This window comes from Aquarana catesbeiana, linkage group LG04 (genome assembly GCF_042186555.1).
Source record: "Aquarana catesbeiana isolate 2022-GZ linkage group LG04, ASM4218655v1, whole genome shotgun sequence".
In the NCBI taxonomy this organism is placed as follows: domain Eukaryota; kingdom Metazoa; phylum Chordata; class Amphibia; order Anura; family Ranidae; genus Aquarana; species Aquarana catesbeiana.
Window position 1 is genome coordinate 377956993 of NC_133327.1, and position 23465 is coordinate 377980457.

Below are 23465 nucleotides of genomic sequence, written 5' to 3' on the forward strand. Positions count from 1 at the left end.
AAACGTGTAAAGCTGAGAAAAATAGTATATATACACTATATTACCAAAAGTATTGCGACACCTGTCTTTACAAGCACTTTAATGGCATTCCAGTCTAAGTCGGTAGGGTTCGATATTGAGTTGGCCCACCCTATAACAGCTTCAACTCTTCTGGGAAGGCTGTCCACAAGTTTTAGGAGTGTGTCTATGGGAATGTTTGACCATTCTTTTAGAAGCGCATTTGTGAGGTCAGGCTCTGATGTGGAAGAGAAGGCCTGTACATGAACTGAGTTCATGTACATCATACAGTAATATGGCTACAAGAACTGTTTTTTTTTCATAGCAGGTACTGTATGTTGGAATAATCTTAGTCTTTTGACTGGCTGGGAGCTGAGTACAGTCTTATAGGGCGTACACACGGTCGGACTTTGTTCGGACATTCCGACAACAAAATCCTAGGATTTTTTTTCCGATGGATGTTGGCTCAAACTTGTCTTGCATACACACGGTCACACAAAGTTGTCGGAAAATCCGATCGTTCTAAACGCGGTGACGTAAAACACGAACGTCAGGACTATAAACGGGGCAGTGGCCAATAGCTTTCATCTCTTTATTTATTCTGAGCATGCGTGGCACTTTGTCCATCGGATTTGTGTACACACGATCGGAATTTCCGACAACGGATTTTGTTGTCGGAAAATTTTATCTCCTGCTCTCCAACTTTGTGTGTCGGAAAATCCGATGGAAAATGTCCGATGGAGCCCACACACGGTCGGAATTTCCGACAACACGCTCCGATCGGACATTTTCCATCGGAAAATCCGACCGTGTGTACGGGGCATTAGAGGTGGTCATAATTCAAAGTCCAGGCAAGGGCAAGGAGGGCAGCAATTAGTAAGATAACTTGAAATCCAATCAGAGAGGAAATTTGCCACCAGGCATAGAGTCAAGTAGGCTCAAACAGTCCAGAGACAAGACACTAGGTACAGGAGTCAGGAGGTCAACGCTATCACGAGCCCAGAGTCCTAGGCAGATGATGTGCAACTAGGTTATTGAACCAAATACACCAGGGGTCTCTAACTGGCGGACCTCCAGCTGTTGGGAAACTACAAGTCCCATGAGGCATTGCAAGGCTGACAGTTACAAGCATGACTCCCACAGGCAGAGGCATGATGGGACTTGTAGTTTTGCAACAGTTGGAGGGCCGCCAATTTGAGATCCCTGATATACACTATATTACCAAAAGTATTGGGACGCCTGCCTTTACACCCACATGAAGTTTAATGGCATCCCAGTCTTAGTCTGTAGGATTCAATATGCGTTGGCCCACCCTTTGCAGCTATAACAGCTTCACATCTGCTGGAAAGGCTGTCCACAAAGTTTAGAAGTGTGTCTATGGGAATGTTTGACCATTCTTCCTGAAGCGCATTTGGTTGGACGAGAAGGCCTGGCTCCTAGTCTCCGCTCTAATTCATCCCAAAGGTGTTTTATTGGGTTGAGGTCAGGATTCTGAGCAGGCAAATCAAGTTCCTCCACCCCAAACTCTCTCATCCATGTCTTTATGGACCTTGCTTTGTGCACTGGTGCACAGTCATGTTGGAACAACAACGGGCCATCCCCAAACTGTTTCCACAAAGTTGGAAGCATGAAATTGTCCAAACTGTCTTGGTATGCTGATTATTTAGGAGTTCACTTCACTGGAACTAAGGGGCCAAGCCCAACCCCTAAAAAACAACCCCACACCATAATCAACCCTCCACCAAATGATTTGGATCAGTGTACAAAGCAAGGTCCATAAAGACGTGAATGAGTGAGTTTGGGGTGGAGGAACTTGACTGGCCTGCACAGAGTCCTGACCTCAACCCGACAGAACACCTTTCGAATGAATTAGAGTGGAGATTGCAAGGCAGGCCTTCTCATCCACAGCAGTGCCTGACCTCACAAATGCACTTCTGGAAGAATAGTAACACATTTCCATAGACACACTCCTAAACCTAAAGACTTAGACTAGGATGCTTCTAAAGGCAGGAGTTAGAATACTTTTGGTAATATGGTGTATATAATATATATATATATATATATATATATATATATATATATATATATATATATATATATATTTATATATATATATATATATGTATATTTAAATCTAAATTAGCATGAAGTTTTACTTTAATGATCAGATCCCCTATGTATGGCCACCAAACTTCTGTCTACCGCAGTAGCCTGAATCCTAACAAAAAAGAAATTCGTACTGTAAACCAGCAATAACAGTTTCTGAAAGCCTTTTTTTCAACACATATTTGCTTTTTATCTTTTCAAGTACCAAAGAATATGAGACTGAAAAGGAAGAAGAACTTCACTTATACAGTATGCCTTTGAATGCATTACACAATTATTGAAAGTCACAAGTTAATTTGATGTATTGTGTATACATTCAAATTCTAAATAACACAAACAAATCCCAGTTTTAATGACAAGGTTTCCTAGCATAGTTTAAGCATGTATTTTCATTGGTAATCTATGTGAAAACACTGTGAAAAATGTTCTCTTTAAGCATACATTATCACTGTTGATTTATGAGAATTATTCAACTAAGCATAAATTACAGTCATTGATTTACGTGAAAACAGAGAAGTCTGCACAGTATATAATAAGCCAGGTCCATAATGACAGGGACACCTCTCAAATAAAGCACTGCAGAGATTCAAAATTTTAGATAAGAGCATTGTTCCTGCTACAATGTGAATGTATTATGCAATATTATTTAAAGCGGAGTTCCACCTAATTTTTTTTTTTTTTAAGTCAGCAGCTACACACTTACCTGTCCAGGGCACCCACGATGTCGGCACCCGAAGCCGATCTGTCCCTCAGCTCTCGGGGTGGAGGCACCGCCATCTTCGGTAAGGGAATCAGAAAGTGAAGCCTTGCGGCTTCACTTCCTGGTTCCCTACTGCGCATGCACGACTTGCGCTGCGCAATCCCACTGGTCCCTGCTGTCTTCTGGGACCCGTGTGTCTCCCAGAAGACAGCAGGGGGGACAGAGAAGGGCCAGAAGTGACATAGATACCCGCGGGTGGCTCAGGTATCTATGCCCAGGAGTGGGAGCAAAATACCCGTATTACACAGGGATCTGCTCCCCCCTGAAAGGTGCCAAATGTGACAATGGAGGGGGGGAGGATTCCGAAAAGTGGAAGTTCCATTTTTGGGTGGAACTCCACTTTAATAAGAAGTCCAAACTTGCAACGATAAATTAGGTAACAATGTGATTATTTTCATTTATTGCTAAAAAAGAAGTTCCAGATTTGAGAAGAAGCTGGCAGATTGGGGGGATATTGTTGAGCTAATCACATATAATAATTGTCACAGTAGAGGACATATAAGCTGGCATGGTAGTACAACTGGCATATAGAGTTTCTGCGCTACATTTTCTATAAACAAGACCCATGCGCTTAACTGCTACTGTAAATAACTATGAAGTTGTCTGTGCACAATTACATTATCAATACAAATAAATACATTTTTTTGTCGATATTTAGCCAGTATATGAGACATCTTTTAAATCCAAGAACTTTCTCTTTGAATTTTATAAGATTGGTAAGGGAGATACAATCATTGGTACATATACTGTACTGTATGTGGCTCTTTCTTTATTACAACTATAGCCCATTAAAGGGAGCATATAGTGATTATATACAGTTTATAGTTATATTTATTATAGTAAGGACTAAAAACTACATTGAAAAATATGTCTTTCTTTTTTTAGTCAGTTAAATATGCAATGCTGCATATTCATATTTTGCATTTTCTTTTTGAGCCAACAAAGCTTTGGGTTCCTTTTGGTTTGTTATCCCTTTGGTGACCTTGGCGAGAGCTGGACCTGCAATTGGTGACAGCTGCTGGGCCTTAAATAACTACCTTCTTCTATTGGGACCTGTGATCAAAAGGCCTGGCAGAAGGAAGACTAGCACTAACATCTTTTGCAGCTCATAGCTGTTGCAGATGTTACATGACTGAATGCAAAAGCCGCAACAGAAATCAGTGGTGAAAGGCCATGATCACTGTTTTAGAATGCCAGCGGGTAACTGATTGTTGTTTTAGCATCGATCAGTGGTTTTAGATTCTGATCAATGTCTAAATGAGGGTGCAGTTTCAATATACACAATATACAGTATATATATATATATATATATATATATATATATATATATATATATATATATATATATATATATATATATATACACAGTGCCTTGAAAAAGTATTCATACCACTACATTTTGTCATGTTAGAACAAAAAAAGTTACTGTATTTTATTGGGTTTTTATGTGATAGACCAATACAAAGTGGCACATTATTGTGAAGTATAAGGGAAATTATATATAATTTTTAACATTTAAAAGTAAATATCTGAAAAGTGTGGTGTGCATTTGTTTTCAGCCTCCCTGAGTCAATACTTTGTAGAACCACCGTTCACTGCAATAACAGCTCCAAATCTTTTTGGGTATGTCTCTACCAGCTTTGGACATCAAGAGAGTGAAATTTTTTGCTTATTCTTCTTTGCAAAATAGCTCAAGCTCCATCAAATTGGATGGAAAGCATCTGTGAACAGCAATTTTCCTGTGTTGCCACAGATTCTCAATTGGATTTAGGTCTGGACTTTGACTGGGCCATTCTTTATATGCTTTCATCTAAACCATTCCATTTGTCACGTACCTTACTGTGGAGTCTGAAATGACGAGGGTGGCCTCTTGCACGGTTCCGGTCCTAACACCCCTGGAGGTGGAGACAGGGCTGCTAGGGCAACGGAAGGGTGCAGGTGCCTGTTGGCAGGATCAGGAACACCGGAGCCTTAGAGGTGCTGTGAGATGTTGATCCTGGATTGGATCAGGAAAGTCCAACAGGAGAACTTGCAAGGTCGGGAACAAGCAGGAGTCGGCAACGTGCTGGCAGGAAGGTACACAATCGATAGGCAGGTTCGTAGTCAGGGGCTAGCGGAGGTTGGCAATGGGCTGGTAGAGAGGTACAAGATCGGAAGACAGAGCCGTGGTCAGAAGTTCAAGCCGGGTTCGGTACAGGAAGCAGAAGTAAGCAGAGTTGCAGGGATAATCCAAAAGAGTAGTCAGGAAGGCCAAGGTTTCAGGATCAAGGTTCAATCAAACAGCAATCAAGGATACAGGAACTAGCTGAGACAATCCAGCACTGATACTAGTATGCTGATCCTTTAAATAGGGCACCCTGTGCTGTGATTCGTTGGTGTGCGGACGTGCCCACGCTGATGTGCACTTGTTCGTATGAGAGTACTAACGTGCATGCCTGGTCCGGGGTTCACACGTTCGTGCCGCACGTCTGGCTGGCGCACGGAAACGAGCATTTGTAATGGTTCTCTGACATTGCCCCCTCCTTACGGGCAGCCTCCGGATGCCCCTCTGGATCCTTCTTTCTGGATGAGAGCGATGAAAGGCTTGTATAAGCCTCGGGGCATGAAGGTTTGCTTCCGGTTCCCAGGAGTTTTCTTCTGGGCCAAAACCTTTCCATTTAATTAAATATTGATTATGTCCTTGCCTTTTTCTGCAGTCCACAATGGTCTCGATCTCGAACTCCTCCTCTCCATCCACCATTATGGCCTCTGGGGGCCCCACTTCATGACCTAGAAAGAGATTAACCACGTCAGGTTTCAACAAGGAAGTATGAAACACAGGATGTATCTTGAATGTGTCGGGAAGTTCAAGTTCATACGCCACTGGATTGATCTTTCTCTTGACTGGGAAAGGTCCCAGATATTTAGGTCCCAATTTCCTGGACGGGCAGGCCAGTTTCAGATTGATTGTCGAAAGCCACACACGGTCACCAACTTTCAAATCCAGTTCTCCTCTCCTCTTTCTGTCAAAGAATCTCTTATTAACCTCCTGTGTCCTGGCAATGGTCTCTCTCAGCACCTGGTTATTAGTAGCAAGGAAATTTAGTCTGTCCTGAACAGCTGGTAACGGAGAGTCTGGAATTAGCGTTGGCAAGAAAGAGGGATGAAACCCATAATTAGAGAAGAAGGGAGATTGGTTGGTAGCTGTATGGGCAGAGTTGTTAAATGCGAATTCCGCCAAGGGCAGTAGTGAGGCCCAATCTTCCTGGGAAAAAGAGGTAAAGCATCGCAGGTATTGTTCTAGCGTTTGGTTGGTACGCTCAGTCTGCCCATTGGACTGGGGATGGTAAGCTGAGGAGAAATTTAGTTTGATGCCCAGTGCTTCGCACAATGTTTTCCAAAATCTTGAAGTAAACTGCGCTCCACAATCTGAGACAATGTCACTAGGGATTCCATGCAATCTCACCACTTCTTTAATGAAAACTTCAGCAGTTTCTGTTGCTGATGGGGTCCCTTTCATGGGGACAAAATGTGACATCCTGGAGAGGCGGTCCACCACTACAAAGATGGAAATCCTTCCGTTGGAGGGAGCTCTACGATAAAATCCATCTCAATCTTATCCCAGGGTCTTTCAGGAATGGGTAGTGGTCTTAATAATCCCCATGCTTTGCTTTTGCTGTTCTTGTTTCTGAGACAAATTGAGCATGAGCCGACATATTTCCTGCAGTCCCTTACTAAGCTGGGCCACCAAAAATGTCTCTGGACCAAATCCATGGTCTTGTATCCCCCGAAATGGCCGGCCAGCGGGTACTCATGGCACACTTGTAAAATAGTAGTACGCAGATTCTGTGGTACGAAAATTTTATTCCCCTGCCAATAGAGCCCATCGTCTTCTTGAAGGTTCATATCTGGAGGCAGAGAGATTCCCCTGGATGCTTGACGTATCTGTGTCATTAAATCGTTTTGTGTAAGCAAAAAATTCACAGCCTGTAATATGGTATCCGTTTGAGGTGGAACCTCGATTTCCCTGAACATACGCGACAACGCGTCTGGTTTCACATTCTTGGTTTCGGGCCGGTAGGTTAAATGGAAACTGAAGCAAAAAAAAAAAAAGAGCCCATCTTGCTTGTCTGGGTCTGAGACGTTTAGCAGTCCTGAGATACTCTAAATTTTTGTGATCTGTGAAGATCAGTATTGGGTGTGTTGCTCCCTCCAAGAGGTACCGCCACTCTTCCAGAGCCGATTTGATTGCCAACAGTTCCCGGTCCCCCACATCGTAGTTCCTTTCTGAAGGCCCTAATTTCTTCGAGAAAAAGGCCACAGGGTGCATTAGAGCTTTAGGTCCTTTGGGCTGAGACAGGATGGCCCCTACAGCGCTCTCTGAAGTATCTACTTCCAGTATGTATGGAAGGGCAGGATCAGGGTGCTTCAATACTGGGGCAGAGGTGAATAGTCTCTTTAATTTGTCAAAAGCAGCTTGAGCTACCTCTGTCCACTGAAAGCGGTTCTGTTTTTTGGTGAGCTGAGTGATGGGCATGATGATACCCAAAAAGTTTTTAATAAATTTCCTGTAAAAATTGGAGAAACCAATAAACCGTTGTACCCCTTTCTTGTCAACGGGAGGCGGCCAGAACATTATGGCTGTGACCTTTAGAGGAGCCATTGCCATTCCTCCTGTAGAGATTACTAGTCCGAGAAAGTGAATGGTCTGCTGTTCGAATTCACATTTCTTGGCCTTGGCATAGAGTCCATTTTGTCTTAACCTAAGAAGGACCTGTTTCACATGGTCACGATGTAGTTCCAGGGAAACCGAGAAAATCAGAATGTCGTCTAGATAAACGATCATGAATAGGTCTAGGAAGTCTCTAAAAATATTATTTATGAAATGCTGGAAGGTTGCTGGTGCGTTACATAACCCAAAGGGCATAACGAGGTACTCGAAATGGCCAAACCGCGTCCGGAAGGCCGTTTTCCACTCATCACCCTTTCTGATCCTGATCAAGTTGTAAGCACCTCGTAAATCCAACTTGGTGAAAATCGTTGCAGAGCGGAGTCTCTGGAGCAATTCTGGAATTAGAGGCAGGGGGTAGAGATTTTTAACGGTAATCCGATTTAGTTCCCTGTAATCCACACACGGCTGGAGTGAGTGGTCCTTCTTTTCAACAAAGAATATTCCTGCTCCGGCTGGAGAAGTAGAGTGTCGGATGAACCCCTTCTTGAAGTTCTCGTTGACGTAGTCTTTCAGGACCAAGAGTTCAGGTTCCGAGAGGGGGAAAATTCGGCCAAAGGGGATTTCTGCCCCTGGTAAAAGTTCAATCAGGCAATCGTAGGCCCGGTGGGGAGGAAGGGTGTCTGCTTTTTGTTTATCAAAGACATCCAAGAAATCGTGGTATACGGGTGGAACAAGATCTTGGGATTCGGATGTGGGTTTGAGACAGCCAACAACTGGTACTGAGTGGTGGAGGGTTTGGAGGCAGTTATGGAAGCAATAAGCAGACTGAAAGACCACCTTGCCGGTTGTCCAATCGATCTGTGGGTTGTGTGCTTGCAACCATGGCATTCCCAGGATGATTGGGAAAAGCGGTGAGGATATCACGTCTAGGCACAGAAGTTCTTGGTGGTTGGGTGAGATATCAGCGGGCAGAGGTTGAGTTTTTTGAATGATGGGCCCAGATTTGATGTTGGACCCATCAGCTAGTCGTATGGACAATTTGTGTTGCTTGGGACGTAGAGGAATCTTGTGTTGCAGGGCGAAGGCATGGTCGACGAAGCAACCACAGGCACCTGAGTCAACGATGGCCTGGACCTGGAGTGCCCCTTCCGGAAGCTGTAGGGAGACAGGAACAGCAATGTGAGTTGATCTTGATAGAGCCAAAGCACAAGAATCAAGAGAAGGAGAGACACACTTACGAGTCTTGTTAGGACACATGTTGGCGTAATGACCGGCTCCTCCACAGTAAAGGCAGAGATTATTCATACGGCGGCGCTGCTTCTCTTCTGGTGTCAATGGGGCACAAAGCAGGCCTAATTGCATTGGCTCGGGAGCTTCAGTAACTGGAGCAGATAGTGGGGTTGCAGGAGTAGGTGGGTGGCTGGGTACCCTAGGTAACATCCACATGGGCCGGTATTGGCTGGTTCTTTCAGATCTTCGCTCCCTCAGCCGGTGATCAATTTGAATAGATAGCTGAATCAGTTCTTCAAGAGAATTGGGGACCCCCACCCGAGCTAGTTCATCTTTCAATGCCTCTGACAGTCCTGAGCGGAACTGAAAACGGAGAGCGGCGTCGTTCCACTGTGTGTCGGAACTCCACCATCTAAAGTCTGTGACATAGTCCTCCACAGGCCTACGGCCTTGCTGGAGGGCGTAGAGACTGGCCTCAGCTGTAGTGGTGCGCTGAGGGTCATCATAAAGCTTAGCCATTTCATCCAAAAAAGAGTCCATGGTGCCTAGTAAGGGACTACCTTGTTCTAATAGATGGTGAGTCCAGGTCTGGGGTCCTCCCTGTAGCAATGAGATGATGAATCCCACCTTGGTACTTTCCAAGGAGAAGGTGCGAGGCTGAAGTAGGAAATACAGATGGCAAGCGTTTCTGAAAGCGCGGAATTTACTGCGGTCTCCCATGAATCTTTCTGGAGCAGGAACTCGTGGCTCTGGGGGTGGCACCACTACTGTGGGAGTAGAAGTTGAGATCGACGATGCAGGTGCTGCGGCTGTCTGGCGTGCCGAGGTGCTTGGAGAGAGAGACTCCACTCGTTGCTCAAGTCGCTGATAGCCATCCTTCAGGCCCTGGACTGCTTGAGTGAGGTTTGCAATCTGCTGGCACAGAGCATCCATAGCTGAGGCCCCCCTTTCAGACTCCATTTGGCTGGATTGTACTGTCACGTACCTTACTGTGGAGTCTGAAATGACGAGGGTGGCTTCTTGCACGGTTCCGGTCCTAACACCCCTGGAGGTGGAGACAGGGCTGCTAGGGCAACGGAAGGGTGCAGGTGCCTGTTGGCAGGATCAGGAACACCGGAGCCTTAGAGGTGCTGGTGAGATGTTGATCCTGGATTGGTTCAGGAAAGTCCAACAGGAGAACTTGCAAGGTCGGGAACAAGCAGGAGTCGGCAACGTGCTGGCAGGAAGGTACACAATCGATAGGCAGGTTCGTAGTCAGGGGCTAGCGGAGGTTGGCAATGGGCTGGCAGAGAGGTACAAGATCGGAAGACAGAGCCGTGGTCAGAAGTTCAAGCCGGGTTCGGTACAGGAAGCAGAAGTAAGCAGAGTTGCAGGGATAATCCAAAAAAGTAGTCAGGAAGGCCAAGGTTTCAGGATCAAGGTTCAATCAAACAGCAATCAAGGATACAGGAACTAGCTGAGACAATCCAGCACTGATACTAGTATGCTGATCCTTTAAATAGGGCGCCCTGTGCTGTGATTCGTTGGCGTGCGGACGTGCCCACGCCGACGTGCACTCGTTCGTATGAGAGTACTAACGTGCGTGCCTGTTCCGGGGTTCACACGTTCGTGCCGCACGTCTGGCTGGCGCACGGAAACGAGCGTTTGTAATGGTTCTCTGACACCATTGTTGCTCTGGCTATATGTTTAGGGTCTTTGTCCTGCTGGAAGGTAAACCTCCACCCCAGTCTCAATTATAAAGGCCAGATTTGTGGCGTGCATGACTACCAGTTGTCCTTTGGACAGATTCTCCTACCTGAGCTGTGGATCTCTGCAGCTCCTCCAGAGTTACCATGGGCCTTTTGGCTGCTTCTCTGATTAATGCTCTCCTTGCCCGGCCTGTCAGTTTAGGTGGATGATCATGTATTGGTAGGTTTGCAGTTGTGCCACACTCTTTCCATGTTTGGAAGATAGATTGAACAGTGCTCCATGAGAGCAACAAGCTTGGGATATTTTTTATGACCTAACCCTGCTTTAAGCTTCTCCACAATGTTATCCCTGACCTGTTTGGTGTGTTCCTTGGCCTTCATGATGTGGTTTGTTCACCAAGGTTCTCTAACAAAACTCTGAGGGCCTCACAGAATAGCTGTATTTATACTGAGATTAAATTACACACAGGTGGTGTAAAGAGGGCTGAATACAAATGCACGCCACCCTTTTCAGATATTTATTTGTCAAATAAATCTTCCCCTCCCTTTTACAATTATGTATCACATTGTGTTGGTCTATCACAAAAATCCCAATAAAATACATTTAAGTTTTTGGTCGTAACATTGCAAAAAGTGGAAAATTTCAGGGGGTATGAATACTTTTTCAAGGCACTGTGTGTATATATATATATATATATATATATATATATATATATATATATATATATATATATATATATATATATATATATAGAGAGAGAGAGAGAGGTGTAGTTGGCACTAGTAACAAACATCCACCATATCACCCCGCTGCCAGACTCCCATACATCACTTGCAGAGACAATGAAAAGTCATTTTCTGTGTTTTGTTTTTGTTTATTGGGGGTACAACTTGGTTGGGGAAAGGAGTATATGGGATGCCCATAGAACAGATCACTTTGCAATCATATTTAGAAATGTAATATCTTTAAAATATGATTGCAAAGTGATCTATTTCCCTGCATCACTATGCAGACCATTGCTCCTCCTCTGCATAACTCCTGCAGACTATTGCTTACAGAATTTCCTCACCCAAGACCGTGTAAGGATGAGGACATCACTGTTGACCGTGTAAGGGTGATGTTTACAGAAATCAGCTCCTCCTGCACAAACTTATATTGCAGTTAATGTAATATTACATCTTCTTCTGTATGCAAAAAGGACCCACTCTGAATAGTTCCTCCTGCTGACTTTGGTTGCTCGCTGCTACTAGGCCAGTGGCCTGCAGTACCTCTCCCCAGAGGCCTAGTAGTTTAAAAGCATATTCTGGATGGTGGAGTAGTGTTCCCAGCTAGCCCAGCTTGCAAATCCTGTGCCCTCAGGCCACATTGATTTGACACAATTCCCCACAGTCTCTCTTCTGATCCAGGACTCCTCATCAATGACCGTGTAATAATGAGGACTTCACTAATGACCATGTAAAAGTGAAGTTCCCTCACAGATTTCCTGGCACATTCAGCCCTCCACTGTGGTACACTCACTGACCTTTCTCTTCCCCGAGTCCTTGATGGAGAACTTAACCGGACCTTACGTTCTGACTGCTTCACCTGCCCCTCTGCTCCAGGAGTTCCTCATCAATGACCGTGTAATGATGAGGACATCACTAATGACCGTGTAAAAGTGATGATCCCTCACAGCTCTCCCCGGGCCTTCTCCTGCAATCGGCGCACACCCCCCCAGATGGGGGTGCCCTCCTGCTGCTGTCTAGTACTCCATTCTCCACTTCACCCGGCCGACAACTCCCCCCAGTGGCATGTTACCTCAGCCTATATAGGAGGCCCGCCCCCTGCCAATACCAGTTGGGGATTGGTCAGGGCTCCCATATGAGCTGCCTGCCACTCCAGTTCTGGGCCCTGCCCCTTATCCAGAACATTCTCACAGTCTTAGTCCGTAGGGTTCAATATTGAGTTGGCCCACCCATTGCAGCTATAACAGATTAAATTCTTCTGGAAAGGCTGTCCACAAGGTTTAGGAATGTGTCTATGGGAATGTTTGACCATTCTTTCAGAAGCGCATTTGTGAGGTCAGGCACTGATGTGGATGGGAAGGCATGGCTCACAGTCTTCGCTTCATCCCAAAGGTGTTATAGCGGGTTGAAGTCAGGATTATGGTGTGGGGTTGTTTTTCAGGGATTGAGCTTGGCCCCTTAGTTCCAGTCAAGGGAACTCTTAAGGCGTAAGCATACAAAGACATTGTGGACAATTTCATGCTTCCAACTTTGTGGGAACAGTTTGGTTATGGCCCCTTCCTGGTCCAACATCATTGCACAGGTCCATAAAGACATGGATGAGAGAGTTTGGAGTGGAGGAACTTGACAAATTCCAAATTTTTCCCATCTTTGTCTATCATTTTTTATTAACATTAATTATAAGGGTCTTCATAATTATTTCCATCAGATTATGCATTTGGTGGTTCTAGTATGAAGGTGTGAGATTTTAAACAGATTGCAGAATTGCTTAGTGATTCTAGTCATGAAAGATGTGCCCTGGTAAGTTAATATTTCCCTTAGAATGCCTACTAAATTGTAGCTCCAGGTCCTTACCTTAAGATAGGCCCAGCCCAGTGAGTCACTAATGCTGCCCAGCCCTGCTCTATGTGCAGTGTACACATGATTTATATTTAAATCATGGGTGACATTGATATATAAATTGCTGTGGCATTGATATGCAAATAGTGGTGGCATAGGCAGCATTGATATGTAAATAGCAGCAGCATTGTTATGGAAATCTTAGGTGCATTCATAGGCATGTCAAACTCCCATGAGCACGGGTCCACCATCACGCCTGCTGAATCATGCAGATATTGGGGATGTAGACAAGTCTGGCCTGCTACGTTCACTGAGCCTCCCATCAGCCTGAGCAGATGGATGGGGGGGTCCAGAGGTAACAGAGAAGGAATGTCAGGGAAATAGGCGCATCCCTATGCGCAAGGTTAGCAAACCAGCACAGGCAAGGTCGCGCTAACGCGCATCAGCACACACGGATGCACGATATCTCTACTAGGCGGACGCCTGGTGCCGCGATCGGGCGGATGCGCGTGCGCGACAACGCTGTAATCGCACACATACGCAATGGTGCGCGCACGACATGACACAGGCGCCTTGTTTATTTAAACGCTCCACAGACAGTGCAACATCGCTGGATTATCATCAGCTCTTCCTGTGTTCCTGTATTTGTGATTCCTGTTTACCTGATCTCCTGTGCACCGACCTGACTTGTTGATCCGCTCCTCCTGTCCTCCTGGCTCTACCTACCGGGTTGCTTTTAACTCCTCCTGCCTGCTTCCGGCATCTGACCTTGGCTTGGTTAACGGACTCTGCATACCTCTGTCTCCTGTACCTGGATTTGTTGACTTGGTTCTTGGACTGTCTTACTGTGTTTGACCCCCTGGCCTGGCTTCTGATTTGCTATTGGACTTCCATTGGTCCTCTTCTCTGGACCTTTAAGCACGTTGCCTCCAGTGACTTTGCTCTATCAAGCTCCCAACACCAGTTTCTACTTCCAGGCAACCCATGCTTCTGTGGGCACTGCATCCCTGTGTCATCTTCAGGGTTGTGCTGCACTCGGCCACAAGGGGAGCCCTCCAAGCATCTCGGCCTCCTACCAAGATCCTGACAAGGGATTACAGTTTGGAGTGAAAACATGAGCAAATAGGGGGTTGTCCAGGCAGGGGGCTGGGATGCATAGGAGAGCGGAGGCATATGGAGCGCATGCCTCTCCTGCACCTACTACCCACCATCGTACACTCCGTACTATTCTCTTGCACATACTACCCGCCGCCGTACACTCCACACTCCTCTCCTGTACATACTACCCACCGCCATCCACTCCACACTCCTCTCTTGCACATACTACCCACTGCCGTACACTTCGCACTCGTCTCCTGCACATACTACCCACTGCCATACACTCAGGACTCCTCCCATGCACATACTACCCGCCTTCATGTACTCCACACTCCTCTCCTGCACACACTACCTGTCGTCATACACTCTGCACTCCTCTCCTGAACATACTAACCATTTTTTATACTATGTGTTACACTTCTGTACATGCTAACTGCAACCATACCCTCCACACTCCACTCCTGTATATACTGGCCACCATTGCACCCTAGTCACTCTTCTATACATACTACCTGCTGTCATAAATTCCATACTCGTTTCCTACACATACCGTCATACCCTCTGTAGTGAAGTGAATGCCCAGCCCCACACACAAAGTACATACTAGGATGGCTTGTTGAATGCACAGCAAATAAGGTGTTCCTGGAACTATTTTGCAATGTTGGCAACTATGTTCTATGTGACTTACAGTATATATACTATATTGTACATTACACACTCCTGCACTATATACACTATATTGTACATTACACATGCCTGCACTATATACACTATGTTGCACAATACACATTCCCGTACTACATCATATTGCCAAAAGTATTGGGACACCTGCCTTTACACGCGCATGAACTTTAATAACATCCCAGTCTTAGTCCGTAGGGCTCAATATTGACTTGGTTCACCCTTTGCAGCTATAACAGCTTCAACTCTTCTGGGAAGGCTGTCCACAAGGTTAAGAAGTGTGCCTTTGGGAATGTTTCACCATTCTTCCAGTAGCGCATTTGTGAGGTCAGGCACTGATGATGGACAAGAAGGCGTGGCTCACAGTCTCTGCTCTAATTCATCCCAAAGGTGTTCTATTGGGTTTTTGGTCATGACTGTGTGCAGGCCAGTCAACTTCCTTCACCTCAAACTCACACATCCTTGTCTTTATGGACCTTGATTTGTGCACTGGTGCACAGGAAGGGGCCATCCCCATACTGTTCCCACAAAGTTGGGAGCATGAAATTGTCCAACATGTCTTGGATGCTGGTGCCTTAAGAGTTCCCTTCACTGGAACTAAAAGTCAAACTCAACTCCTGAAAAACAACCCCACACCATAATACCCCTCCACCAAATCATTTGGACCAGTGTACAAAGCAAGTTCCATAATGACATGGATGAGCGAGTTTGGGATGGAGGAACTTGACTGACACAGAGTCTTGACCTCAACCCAATAGAACACCTTTGGGGTGAATTAGAGCGGAGACTGTAAGCCAGGCCTCCTTGTCCAACATCAGTGCCTGGCCTCACAGATGCGCTTCTATAAGAATGGTCACACATTCCCATAGACACACTCCTAAACCTTGTGGACAGCCTGCTCGGAAGAGTTGAAGCTGTTATAGCTGCAAAGAGTGGGCCAACCCAATATTTGAACTCTACAAACTAAGACTGGAATGCCATTAAAGTTCATGTGCGTGTAAAGGCTGGTGTCCCAATACTTTTTGCAATATAGTGTATATACACTATATTGTGTATTACACACTCCTTCAGTATATACACTATATTATGCATTACACACTCCTGCATTATATATATATACTATATTGTACATTACACATACATCAGAATCTTGCTGCAGAAGGATGTGTATGGATTAATTGTATCTGTTTTTGAGAAAGAGAGTGCCATGGGAATGAATGATAGAGCTTGAGCAGGGCCATCTTAATAGCATCATTGGCCCCTGGGCAGAGTAATGATCTGGGGCCCCTACAAGGGAGACAGTGCAGGTAAAGAGACATCAAGTAGGTAGGAGGCAGACAAATGGAGCTTCGCCTTTTGGGTGGAGCTCCGCTTTAACCACTTGCCGACCGCCGCACGATGATATACGTCAACAGAATGGCACAGGCATTCATATGGGTGTACCTGTACATCCCTGCCTCCCAGCGGGCGGGGGGCCCGTGCCTGCGGTGTTTGGCTTCGTTCCACGAGTGATCCGTGCTGAAGGGGAGGCCACCGATTCATGGCCACCCCTCGCGATCGCTCCTGACAAATGGGAATCTTCCTCTGCCTGTGAACTGTAAACACAGGTCAGAGAAAGTGATATCATCTCTCCTCGCACTTTCTTTTTCGTTCGGGAGCCGTGGAGAGAGGATGAGAAAAGTGAGTTACACCAACAGCACACTAACACCACTACACATAGGCACACAAATCACCCCCCAATCACCCCCCCGATCACCTCCCCAGTTAACCCCTGCACCCCCAGTCACAGTGTCACCAATTGAAGTGTTTATTTTTTACTGATCACTGCATTTGGCGTCATTTGTGACTGTAAAAAGTGTTAGGGCAGTTAGTGGTAGGCCCCTTTAGGTCTAGGGTACCCCCCTACCCCCTAATAAAGGTTTAACCCCTTGATCGCCCCCCTCAGTTAACCCTTTCACCCCCTGTCGCCAGTGTCACTAAGCAATTTTTTTTCTGATCACCGTATTAGTGTCACGAGTAGGGATGAGCTTCGAGTTCGAGTCGAACTCATGTTCAACTCGAACATTGGCTGATCGCAAGTTCGCTGAACAGCGAACAATTTGGAGTGTTCACGGCAAATTCGAATGCCGCGGAACACCCTTTAAAAGTCTATGGCAAAAATCAAAAGTGCTAATTTTAAAGGCTTATATGCATGGTATTGTCATAAAAAGTGTTTGGGGACCTGGGTCCTGCCCCAGGGGACATGTATCAATGCAAAAAAAGTTTTAAAAACTTCAGTTTTTTCGGGAGCAGTGATTTTAATAATGCTTAAAGTGAAACAATAAAAGTGTAATATCCCTTTAAATTTCATAGCTGGGGGTGTCTATAGTATGCCTGTAAAGGGGCGCATGTTTCCCGTGTTTAGAACAGTCTGACAGCAAAATGACATTTCAAAGGAAAAAAACTCATTTAAAACTAATGCATAATGCAAAAACAGCATGGGAATTCTCCACAGGGGAACCCCGAACCAAAATTTAAAAAAAAAAATGACGTGGGGGGTCCCCCTAAATTCCATACCAGGCCCTTCAGGTCAGGTATGGATATTAAGGGGAACCCCGGCCAAAATTTAAACAAAAAAATTACGTGGAGGGTCCCCCTAAATTCCATACCAGGCCCTTCAGGTCTGGTATGAATATTAAGGGGAACCCCACACCAAAATAAAAAAAAATGGCGTGGGGTCCCCCCAAAAATCCATACCAGACCCTTATCCGAGCACGCAACCTGGCAAGCCGCAGGAAAAGAGTGGGGGACGAGAGAGCGCCTCCCCTCCTGGACCGTACCAGGCCACATGCCCTCAACATTGGGAGGGTGCTTTGGGGTAGCCCCCAAAAACACCTTGTCCCCATGTGGATGAGGACAAGGGCCTCATCCCCACAACCCTGGCCGGTGTTTGCGCGGGTCTGCGGGCGGGGGGCTTATCGGAATCTGGAAGCCCCCTTTATCAAGGGGACCCCCAGATCCCGGCCCTCCCCCCTGTGTGAAATGGTAAGGGCCTACCATTTCACTAAAAAACTGTCAAAAATGTTAAAAATGACAAGAGACAGTTTTTGACAATTCCTTTATATAAATGCTTCTTCTTTCTTCTTTTTTCTATCTTCCTTCATCTTCTTCTTCTTCTGGTTCTTCTGGTTCTTCCTCCGGTGTTCTCGTCCAGCATCTCCTCTGCGGCGTCTTCTCCCCTTCTTCTCCTCGGGCCGGTCTGTATCCATGGCATGGAGGGAGGCTCCCGCTCTTCTCTTCATCTTCTTCTCTTCTTCATCTTCTTCTCTTCTTTATCTTCTTCTCCAGGCCGCTCCGCATCCATGGTGGCATGGAGGGAGGCTCTCGCTGTGTGACGCTTCTCCTCTTCTGACTGTTCTTAAATAATGGGGGGCAGGGTCACCGGATGGCCCCGCCTCCCATTATTTAAGAACAGTCAGAAGGGAAGTCCCGTCAAGTCACCGTGCGTCAGAGGGGGGCGGGGTCACCGGGTGGCGCTTCTCCTCTTCTGACGGTTCTTAAATAACGGGGGGTGGGGCCACCTCTGACGCACGGGGACATGACAGGACTTCCCTGTGGCATTCCCCGTGACGCCACAGGGAAGTCCCGTCAAGTCACTGTGTGTCAGAGGGGGGCGGGGTCACCGGGTGGCCCTGCCCCCCGTTATTTAAGAACCGTCAGAAGAGGAAAAGCATCACTCATACGAAATTCAAAGGGATATTACACTTTTATTGTTTCACTTTAAGCATTATTAAAATCACTGCTCCCGAAAAAACGACCGTTTTTAAAACTTTTTTTGCATTGATCCATGTCCCCTAGGGCAGGACCCAGGTCCCCAAACACTTTTTATGACAATAACTTGCATATAAGACTTTAAAATTCGCACTTTTGATTATTCATGTTCGTGTCCCATAGACTTTAACGGTGTTCGCGTGTTCGAACAAATTTTTTTCCTGTTCGCATGTTCTGGTGCGAACCGAACAGGGGGGTGTTCGGCTCATCCCTAGTCACGAGTGATGCTAGGTAGCCAGTTAGTTATTTAGGTTCATCGTCAGCTTTTTATAGTGTCAGGTACCCCCATATACTACCTAATAAAGGTTTTAACCCCCTGATTGCCCCCTAGTTAACCCTTAGACCCCCTGTCACATAAGTGTTACGGGTGACACTGGTTAGTTAGTTTGTTTTTTATAGCGTCAGGGCACCCGCCGTTTATTACCCAATAAAGGTTTAACCCCCTGATCACCCGGCGGGTGATATCAGTTAGGTTTTAGGGTCAGTTAGGGTCTGCGTCGCCCCAGGCAGCATCAGATTAGTGCCAGTAGTGCTAACATCCACCTTCGCAGTATACACCTCCCTTAGTGGTATAGTATCTGAACGGATCAATATCTGATCCGATCAGATCTATACTACCGTCCCCAGCAGCTTAGGGTTCCCAAAAACGCAGTGTTAGCGGGATCAGATAAGATACCTGCTAGCACCTGCATTTTACCCCTCCGCCCAGCCCAGCCCAGCCCACCCCAGCCCAGCATCGATCAATCACTGTCACTTACAAAACACTAAACACATAACTGCAGCATTTGCAGAGTCAGGCCTGATCCCTGCGATCGCTAATGCCCTGTACACACGACCAGTTTTGGCGTTGGAATAAACTCCGAAGGTTTCTCTGACGGAACTCCGACGGAATTCCGCTCAAGCGGTCTTGCCTCCACACGGTCACACCAAAGTCTGACCGTCCAGAACGCGGTGATGTACAACACGTATGACGGGACTAGAAAAAGGAAGTACAATAGCCAGTAGCCAATAGCTTCCGTCTCTTATTTGCTTCAGAGCATGCGTTGCTTTTGGTACGTCAGAACAGCATACAGACGAGTGGTTTTCCCAATAGGAATTGGTTCCGTCGGAAATATTTAGAACATGTTCCATTTCTAGGTCCATCAGAATTAAAAAAAAAAAAGTCTGATGAGGCATACACATGATCGGAATAGATGATGAAAAGCTTCCATCTGACTATTTCTGTTGGACATTCCTCTCGTGTGTGCGCGGCATAACAGTTTTTTTTGGTAGCGTTTGATACAGTTGCTGACAGCCTTGGAGCTTTTTTCCTGTGAGACTCACTAGTGTACCAGTAAATTTAGAGCCCAAAATAGCAAATTGAAGGTACACTAGTGAAGAGGCCTACACGTTTCTGAGCATGACAGATAGTGAAGAGGAAGTCACTCATCTGTCAGATTCAGGCTCAGAAAATGATCCTGTAGACGACAGCGGCTCCATGACAGATAGCTCTGACGACGGAGTTGTGGTCCCTGCCAAGGTCAGGCGTACCAGACCCCGATCTTACTCTGCTCTTGTTGAGGTGCAAGAACCGCAGGGCTCTCGTATGGAGCAGAGTATTAGTGCCGCTCATCCTTCTGGTGAACTGGCAAGCACCTGCGGCCTAGTACACCCTGGTCGTACATCCAGCACTGCAGTATCACATAGTGACGTGGCGAGTCCCATAAATGCAGTTCAAGCTGGCGAGGTGGCAAGCACAAGTAGTATCCCGCTGCCGCCAAGAAGACAAAGAGAGGCCCGTCGTGCCCATAGTGTTCTTCCTGCAAAATTCTCCAGTCCTAATTGGGAACCCACCACTACTGCAGCACCCGTACTTCCCCCATTCACTGGCCAACCCAGAATTCAGGTGAAAACAGTTGATTTTATGTCACTTGATTTTTATTCACTGTTTTTCACCGAAGATCTCTATAGATCTATTGTGGACCGAAGCAATTTATGTGCTGGTCAATTCATCACCGCTAATCCCCAGTTGTCCCTTGCCAAAGACTGGAAACCAATTACGGTTTCCGAAATTAAGACCTTTCTGGGCCTATTCCTCGACATGGGCATAGTTAAAATGAGTACGTTGTGGTCATATTGGTCCACTTACCCAATTTACCATATGGCCCTGTTCTCTGCCTCCATGGGCAGGGCACTATACGAGCAGATCTTGCGGTTCATGCACTTCAACGACAATGAACTCTGTCATCCTCGTGAAGACCCTGGATATGATCGGCTCTACAAAATTCAGCCCCTCTTAAACCACTTCAACCAATGTTTTGCAGCCTTGTTTACTCCCGATCAAGTTGTCTGCGTTGATGAGCCCCTGATTAAATTTCCTGGCCGCTTGTCTATCAAACATTATCTTCACAGCAAGTGTGCCAGATACGAGGTCAAGATGTATAAGCTCTGTGACAGGGCCATACATATAGTTTTAAGGTTTACGAGGGAAGAGATAGTCACGTAGACCCGTAGAACTGCCTAGATTACATAGGGAGCACTGGCAAGATTGTGTGGGACTTGGTGTCACCCTTATTCGGAAAGGGGTACCATTTGTATGTGGACAATTATTACACGAGCGTGTCACTTTTTAGTCACTTGTTTGATCATCAGATTGGCGCATGTGGCACTGTGCGACCTAATCGCTGGGGCTTACCCCAGAGGCTTGTAGATACCTGTCTTATGCCGCGTACACACGGTCGGACTTTTCGTCTACAAAAGTCCAACGGACGCTGACGGACTAAAGCTGGCTGGTAATCCGATCGTGTGTGGGCTTCTCCGGACTTTCAACGGACTTTTTTAGCCTCAAATCCGACGGACTTTAGATTTGAAGCATGCTTCAAATCTTTACGTCGTAACTACGACGGACCCCGAAGTCCGCTCGTCTGTATGCTAGTCCGACGGACAAAAAAACGACGCATGCTCATAAGCAAAAACTAAACAGAAGCACTCGGTCTAGTAAAACTAGTGTTCGTATTGTAGGTAGCACATTCATCACGCTGCAAAATCTGTGATCGTTGAATGCAGCGCATTTTATTTCTTCTTTACGAAGGCTCTATAAAGAACGAAGGTGTTTTGCTGTTCATAATCAGAGTTCTCCCAAACTGATTTCTGGATTCTTTTTCTCTTTGATCTCATGAATGATATAGTATGCATTTTAAAAACAATGTTTCCATACTAATAATACTTTTTCCCCTTTTTTTTTTTTAGGTTTGTAAAGTTACCACAAAGAACCCATTATTCTGTTTTTTTTTTTTATAGTGATTATTTTTTAGTTTTTAGATAAAGTTAACCCAAAGCACCGTTTTTGGTTACGTAAATTTTTTGATTTTCAAGACTTACCACTTGAACATTATTAACATTAGTAATGTATTTTTGGTGTGTTTTTTTTCAAACTCAATGAGATTGTTGTCCCTTGTTAATTTAACATTGTGTGTAAAATCAATGATTTCAAAGAAAAAACATAAAGTCTTTTGCTAAACTCAAAAAATGATCCATTTATTCATGGTCAAAATAAAATAAAGAGGAAGTCAACGCTGGAAAAAGTCGGTGTACCAGAAAATTGGGATCTTGCGGAGTCCATATAAGAGGGAGCACAATCTGGTCCAAGAATCCCAGAGATCAACAGCACCAGCAGATGATCTAGATGTCCCCAGACTGTGGTCCTACAACAGCCTGCGTCTTCTGTCAGACCAGACTGAACCCAGGTCATCATTTTCTTCTCTTCCCTGCAGCCTTTCCTCCACGCTGCCCTGCAGCCTTCCCTGTAGCCTTCTTTTGAGGCTGTGGCTCTGGTGTTTCAGTTGTGGCAGGAGGAGGAGGAGGAGGAGGAGGAGGAGGAGGAGGGGGGGCTGCCTCATGTAGTTGGGTGTTTTGTGTTAGCGTGCCCTGCAGCCCCTTATGGATTGTTTCCCCAAATAGGCGCTCACAAATGAGGCGCTGCTCCCTATTCATCTGAAGAAGCCTGCTGGCTAAGTAGCAGCCATAGGATTCTTCCGCTTCGGGGGGGCTCCTTAAAAAACGGGTGGCCTCTTGCATGAGGCGCAGGGATGCGTCCTGTGTGACCATCCCCTTCCTGGCCCTTTTTTTGGGAAGGTGGAGGGGAGGCACTTGGGATTCGGTCAGGCTCCTACTGGGCCCAGCCACCTCACTTGGCCCAGCCACCTCACTTGGCCCAGCCACCTCACTTGGCCCAGCCACCTCACTGGGAGCAGCCACCTCACTGGGAGCAGCCACCTCCTGCCTGACACTGGGCCCAGCCTCCTCCAGGATGATGGTGAATCCGGCCTCCTCCAGGCTGTCCATGGGCCTGGTCTCCTCCTGCCTGCCACTTTCCCCACATTCCTCCTGGATGGACTCATCCTGTGTATAAAAAAAGGACAATAGTTTGAGTATATTTTTTTGGGTTCATCAATGACACACAGTTTGCTTCTCATGAATAGCAAATTCAATGTGAATACTTCTCTTTAATAAAAGAGTCTAATCAGACACCCTAATTATTTCAAGCAGGTGCCAAACATATTTAGCCACTACTGTCAATTGATATGTATACACAATTTTGAGTGCAAAATTATTTTAGACAATTATAACATCCAGTTAACATCATTAATATTAGTACAGTAAATATTTGTTAAAATAATTTACCTGACTCCAGATGGTCATATCTGGTTCATCCAGGATGGAAGACCCAGCTTGCTCCTCATCAGCCTCTGCTGGGGTGGAGGGAAGGGTGGAGGGAAGGGTTGAAAGTGATGGCCTGGCTTCATTCTGGTCATCCAGAAAACGGAGTTGATTATAGTACCACAGCCTGGGTACATAAACATCATCTGCTGATGCTCCTGATCTCCTTGATTCCTGGATC